Source organism: Candoia aspera, chromosome 6, assembly GCF_035149785.1.
Source record: "Candoia aspera isolate rCanAsp1 chromosome 6, rCanAsp1.hap2, whole genome shotgun sequence".
NCBI lineage: Eukaryota > Metazoa > Chordata > Lepidosauria > Squamata > Boidae > Candoia > Candoia aspera.
The window spans coordinates 46,720,516-46,727,210 of NC_086158.1; positions in this window are offsets into that span (position 1 = coordinate 46,720,516).

Below are 6,695 nucleotides of genomic sequence, written 5' to 3' on the forward strand. Positions count from 1 at the left end.
CATAATTAATAGTAAAGTGGCTAAAGCAGTGCTTGGATACAACCCAAAAAACGACAGAATGATCTCAATTCGAATTCAGGGCAAGCCATCTAACATCACAGTGATCCAAATATACGCCCCAACCACAAATGCTGAAGAAGCTGAAGTAGAGCTGTTCTATGAGGATCTGCAGCACCTACTGGACAACACGCCTAAAAGAGATGTTATTTTCATCACAGGAGACTGGAATGCTAAGGTGGGCAGTCAAATGACACCTCAAATTACAGGTAAGTATGGCCTGGGAGAACAAAACGAAGCAGGACATAGGCTGATAGAATTTTGCCAAGACAATTCACTCTGCATAACAAACACTCTCTTCCAACAACCTAAGAGACGGCTTTACACATGGACTTCACCAGATGGACAACACCGAAATCAGATTGATTACATCCTTTGCAGCCAAAGGTGGCGGACATCTGTACAGTCGGTAAAAACTAGGCCTGGAGCTGACTGTAGTTCAGACCATGAACTACTTCTTGCACAATTTAGGATCAGACTAAAGAGATTAGGGAAGACCCACAGATCAGCTAGATATGAGCTCACGAATATTCCTCAGGAATATGCAGTGGAGGTGAAGAATAGATTTAAGGGACTGGACTTAGTAGATAGGGTCCCGGAAGAACTCTGGACAGAAGTTGGCAGCATTGTTCAGGAGGCGGCAACAAAATACATCCCAAAGAAAGAGAAAACCAAGAAGGCAAAATGGCTGTCTGCTGAGACACTAGAAGTAGCCCAAGAAAGAAGGAAAGCAAAAGGCAACAGCGATAGGGGGAGATATGCCCAATTAAATGCAAAATTCCAGAGGTTAGCCAGAAGAGATAAGGAATTATTTTTAAACAAGCAATGCGCGGAAGTGGAAGAAGACAATAGAATAGGAAGGACAAGAGACCTCTTCCAGAAAATTAGAAACATTGGAGGTAAATTCCAGGCCAAAATGGGTATGATCAAAAACAAAGATGGCAAGGACCTAACAGAAGAAGAAGAGATCAAGAAAAGGTGGCAAGAATATACAGAAGACCTGTATAGGAAGGATAACAATATCGGGGATAGCTTTGACGGTGTGGTCAGTGAGCTAGAGCCAGACATCCTGAAGAGTGAGGTTGAGTGGGCCTTAAGAAGCATTGCTAATAACAAGGCAGCAGGAGAAGACGGCATCCCAGCTGAACTGTTCAAAATCTTGCAAGATGATGCTGTCAAGGTAATGCATGCTATATGCCAGCAAATTTGGAAAACACAAGAATGGCCATCAGATTGGAAAAAATCAACTTATATTCCCATACCAAAAAAGGGAAACACTAAAGAATGTTCAAACTATCGAACAGTGGCACTCATTTCACATGCCAGTAAGGTAATGCTCAAGATCCTGCAAGGTAGACTTCAGCAGTTCATGGAGCGAGAATTGCCAGATGTACAGGCTGGGTTTAGAAAAGGCAGAGGAACTAGAGACCAAATTGCCAATATCCGCTGGATAATGGAAAAAGCCAGGGAGTTTCAGAAAAACATCTATTTCTGTTTTATTGACTATTCTAAAGCCTTTGACTGTGTGGACCATAACAAATTGTGGCAAGTTCTTAGTGGTATGGGGATACCAAGTCATCTTGTATGCCTCCTGAAGAATCTGTATAACGACCAAGTAGCAACAGTAAGAACAGACCACGGAACAACGGACTGGTTTAAGATTGGGAAAGGAGTACGGCAGGGCTGTATACTCTCACCCTACCTATTCAACTTTTATGCAGAACACATCATGCGACAAGCTGGCCTTGAGGAATCCAAGGCTGGAGTTAAAATCTCTGGAAGAAACATTAACAATCTCAGATATGCAGATGATACCACTTTGATGGCTGAAAGTGAAGAGGAACTGAGGAGCCTTATGATGAAGGTGAAAGAAGAAAGTGCAAAAGCTGGCTTGCAGCTAAACCTCAAAAAAACCAAGATTATGGCAACCAGCTTGATTGATAACTGGCAAATAGAGGGAGAAAATGTAGAAGCAGTGAAAGACTTTGTATTCCTAGGTGCAAAGATTACTGCAGATGCTGACTGCAGTCAGGAAATCAGAAGACGCTTAATCCTTGGGAGAAGAGCAATGACAAATCTCGATAAAATAGTTAAGAGCAGAGACATCACACTGACAACAAAGGCCCGCATAGTTAAAGCAATGGTGTTCCCTGTAGTAACATATGGCTGCGAGAGCTGGACCATAAGGAAGGCTGAGCGAAGGAAGATCGATGCTTTTGAACTGTGGTGTTGGAGGAAAATTCTGAGAGTGCCTTGGACTGCAAGAAGATCCAACCAGTCCATCCTCCAGGAAATAAAGCCAGACTGCTCACTTGAGGGAATGATATTAAAGGCCAAACTGAAATACTTTGGCCACATAATGAGAAGACAGGACACCCTGGAGAAGATGCTGATGCTAGGGAGAGTGGAAGGCAAAAGGAAGAGGGGCCGACCAAGGGCAAGATGGATGGATGATATTCTAGAGGTGACGGACTCGTCCCTGAGGGAGCTGGGGGTGTTGACGACCGACAGGAAGCTCTGGCGTGGGCTGGTCCATGAAGTCACGAAGAGTCGGAAGCGACTAAACGAATAAACAACAACAACAAAGATCTAAAGAGATAATACTATTGGTAGCTTTACGTTATTTCAAACGGGGTAGATTTGATTGCACATTTTCAGTTCTCCTTATGGTATTTAGAAAAATGCCTATTTCTGTAAGATATTCCCCCTCCCACTCGCCACGTAAGAATAAAAGATAGTTGGTAGAGCAATTTTTTTCCACTGCTTTTTTTTTGCCACATGAAAAAACTGAGTTAGAAAGAGCCTGTTTTGTCTCTTTGCTGTTAATTTTTCTGCGAGAATTTCTCCGTTACTTCTCATGCCAAAGAGGAAATAAGAAATACTTTCAAAAGGAAACAAGAATTCCATCCCTAAGCAGTTCTTCAACATTTTTCAGTCTCTATACCCCTCCAGAGGTGCTAAATGACCCCAAAGAATTCAGCCTCGTCTTGCGCATGTCCTGTTTTTCGGTCAAGCAGGCTTTCTCCAGCTAAAATTCTTACGTGCATTTTGTGATTATTACTATGAAGGTTTTGCGCATGCGTTTAGGAGGTGGTATTCTGTACCATCGGTCCTTCGGGCTCATTGCTGATGAGCACGTAAGAAGCAGTGTCAGGTCGGCTGGCGAGCCGCGACTGTCCCATTTTCCTCTGAATTCACACAGCATTATTCATATATATTTAAGGAAAGAAGGAAAACTTCCTCAGGGATCAGAATGTGCTGCACAGCCAGGAATAAAAGACCAGATCAGCAGAGAATCCTATTTATCATCCGAGTGATTGCCAGCTACTTAAAATCGTTATATTACAAAAAATAGCAGCTGACATTAAGGGTTACCAGAGATAACAGCATATCTATTTTAACCTTGATCAAATAAACAACTTCATATTCCTGCCTTTTACTTCTAACCATCTTGATCTTTAGTCTTTTCAAATAATGTCCTAGAATCTTTCCATTTTTTCTGTCCCTTCTCACAAAATTCTTCAAAGCTTTAACAAACCTCTTTTGTAAATCCAGTATAGGAAAATTATCCAGCTCACTCTCTTGGTTTGTTATTTGTATATCCCTTTAAGGGGATATACAAATTAACCGGCTTCTTTTGTGTGTCCAGTGTAATTTCCCATGTCATTCTTGTTGTCTTGTCATTTTTAAATCCACTTTTAAATCAGTCTCAGTCATGTCAGGTAATAATTCTTCCTCTTCCATAGCATCTTTTAAACACAGTCTATAGAGGCAGAGACTTAAAATTTTGAACATTGTTCAAAAATATCCTTCAGTATGTCCACTGTTAAAATATTTTGCTTAGTTCTGTATTTGTAAATCAAGTTTGAGTGTTCTCCTTTAACTGTAATCTTTAGTTCCTTTTAGTTCCTTCTAGTGTCCCATTTTTAGTCTTACTTTTTTTAAAGAATTCAAAACAAGCATTTTCCCACAGGAAGGATTCTTTATAATTAATTTCAAAATCTTATTTCAAATTTATCTGGACCCTTAGTCCATTTGTGACTTTCTAAAATCAAAGTTTTAATCACCCCTTTGCTGTTTATTAACAGCAATAGAGTGATTAAAAAGTCCTTAAAATTGTATTTAAAACTTATTTCACTAAGGACTGAAGGAAACTCACCTGGAGCTGTAAAACTTGTCGATCCAAAGGTTCCTAATAGCTGAAAAGCAGCTAACAAGCAATTTCCAAAAGTGATTAGCATGTGAACCCAGTGTCCTTTTAAAAGCGCCAACCGTGGTTTGAGCAAAATGGCTATTCCCTCGTCTCCCAGAGCTCTAAACCTGCCCAAGCCAGTTGTTTTGTGCTCTACTCGCAAGGAGCAACTGCCTGAGCAGTTGTGGGGGATCTCAAGTCCTCTCCTTGTCCAGAGAGGAATTACAAAGAGCCGGTCAACTCGCCCGCTCTTCATACCGCCACAGTTGTCGGCTCTGTGAATTCAATTCGCCATTTCTTCAGAAGTCTTTTGCTGATATCATGACTAAAATGACAAGGCTTCATGGATTTGTTTGTAGATAAGAGATGGGATATGGCAAAATCATCTGCTGTATTTTAAGAGAAGGTGATAAGTTACTAAAATTTTTTATAGTTGTGATGAAGGGGGAAGTCACTTCTTTATATATTTATTTTCTTTTTCTTTACTATATTCTTATTTTTTTCTTTCTTTTCTATTTTTTTCTTTTTTTCTTTTTCTTTTCTGCACCTTCTGTTTTTCTTTTTATTCTTTTTTTAGTTTGTATTAGTTTGTATTAGTTTTTATTGTTGTAAATTGTAATCTTTAATAAAATTACTATTAAAAAAAATAGCTGCTAGTGACAGTCAGTTATTTCACAACACATGTGGTAGATAATGTAAACTTTATTCAGCACCCCCCACTCCATAAAGACCTTTGTGTCATCTTCCTCAGAGGTCTGGTTTGCCATCATGTGCCTTAATCAAGCATATAAAACCTTTCACACATATTCCCTAATGCTCATAAACAGATACAATGTAATACATACCTGATTGTCTAAAGTATATTGTTTCTGTTTGTATGATTTTTATTACAACTTTTATAAACCTTGCTCTGGAATGCAAAATATTTATTTAATTTGGTTATTTATTTATTTAAAAGATTTGTATGGCCACCTATCTTAAAGTAAAACTCTGAGCAGCTTATGACAATAAAACTACAGAACCGTAAAAACAAAACGAAAAACAAAACTCTACACTTCAGTCATCTCCCAGGATGCCCCAACAACCAACCCTAGATACCCTCACTCTACCCCAGAACTTCAGGATTTTCTTCCTTTCTGCCACAATTTAAAATTGCAATCCAGTTATAATGTATATACCTATTCATTTCTGGATACTGGGAAATAAAAAACCCCAATTCAATTACGTTAATTATAACCTATGTCTGGGAGTAATTTCCCTTGAATTCAACAGTTTTTACTTTTGAATAATTCAAGAGAGAAACGGCTCTTTTGTAAGAGTTAAAAGATAGGCATTTTTATTTAAAATTAAGTCTTACTGTGTCTATTGGGCCTTCACAATAAGTGAGCCCAGACTAATGATAAATTGAATGTTTATTTTTGGGTTTTACAAATTCTTAACAACACTGTGGATCACTTCCCCTACCTAACTTCTGTCAGTTATCAATTGGGAACGAGAAGTACATGATACCTATTTGTGTAATTTATAACTATGTGGATTCCCAGCAGTTTACAATAATCAACATTAAAAGCAAAAGTAACAACGCAGTGATAATACATGATAGAGAGGTGCACACCCGTCATCTCTACAGCAGATGCTCTCTGAAAAAGCTCTTTCTTCTAGATTCTAGTAGACCATTAGGATGGTCACTATCTAACCTTTGGGGGAGGCTGATAACTAGGAAAATAACCAAATGCTCTCTAGAATCCATCTGGATCCATTACATGCAGAGATGGACCAGCTCAATAGTCTGCCCTGGGGAGTGTATAAGCAGCAACAGATCTCATTTGGACCTGGAAGTGATCTAACACAAGGACTGTTTGATATCCTCCGTATACAGATAACTAACTGCTCTGCGGTAAAGAAAATTCAGGCATATGTCAACCTGTGTGCACAGTGCCAGGTATGACATGGGTAGTATATAGTATATCAGATAGATAGATAGAGATGGATAGATACAGAAAGTGAATATATTTTAATTTTAATGCCAGATTATATGCACTCTTCTGCCAAACTGAATCACAGAGATAGGCAGTCACTCAAATCAAGATTTGTAGGCAATAACATCCTTATAAATTGATTTTGTTGAGATAGAAACTGATTTGTTTTCTCAAATGACTCTTTAATGGAGACTATTGACTTGAAGGCTTCTCTATGTAGGTGGCAAGAACAGCAAATTATGTACAGATTAATGTAAAAATTCAAAAGTAGGCATGCAAAGGAGAGAGGTTACTACTGAAATTCTTGTATTCAGAAACAATGTGATGTATATGAAGATTTTTAACTTGCAGGGTCTCTATATTTTTAAATGCCCTCTAAGCATCAGAATTCAGGAAATGGTTTTGTGCGATCCTAGCAGGTGGCAACACCTCATCAATTTCATCAAGTTAAAGAGAATCTAGTCTGG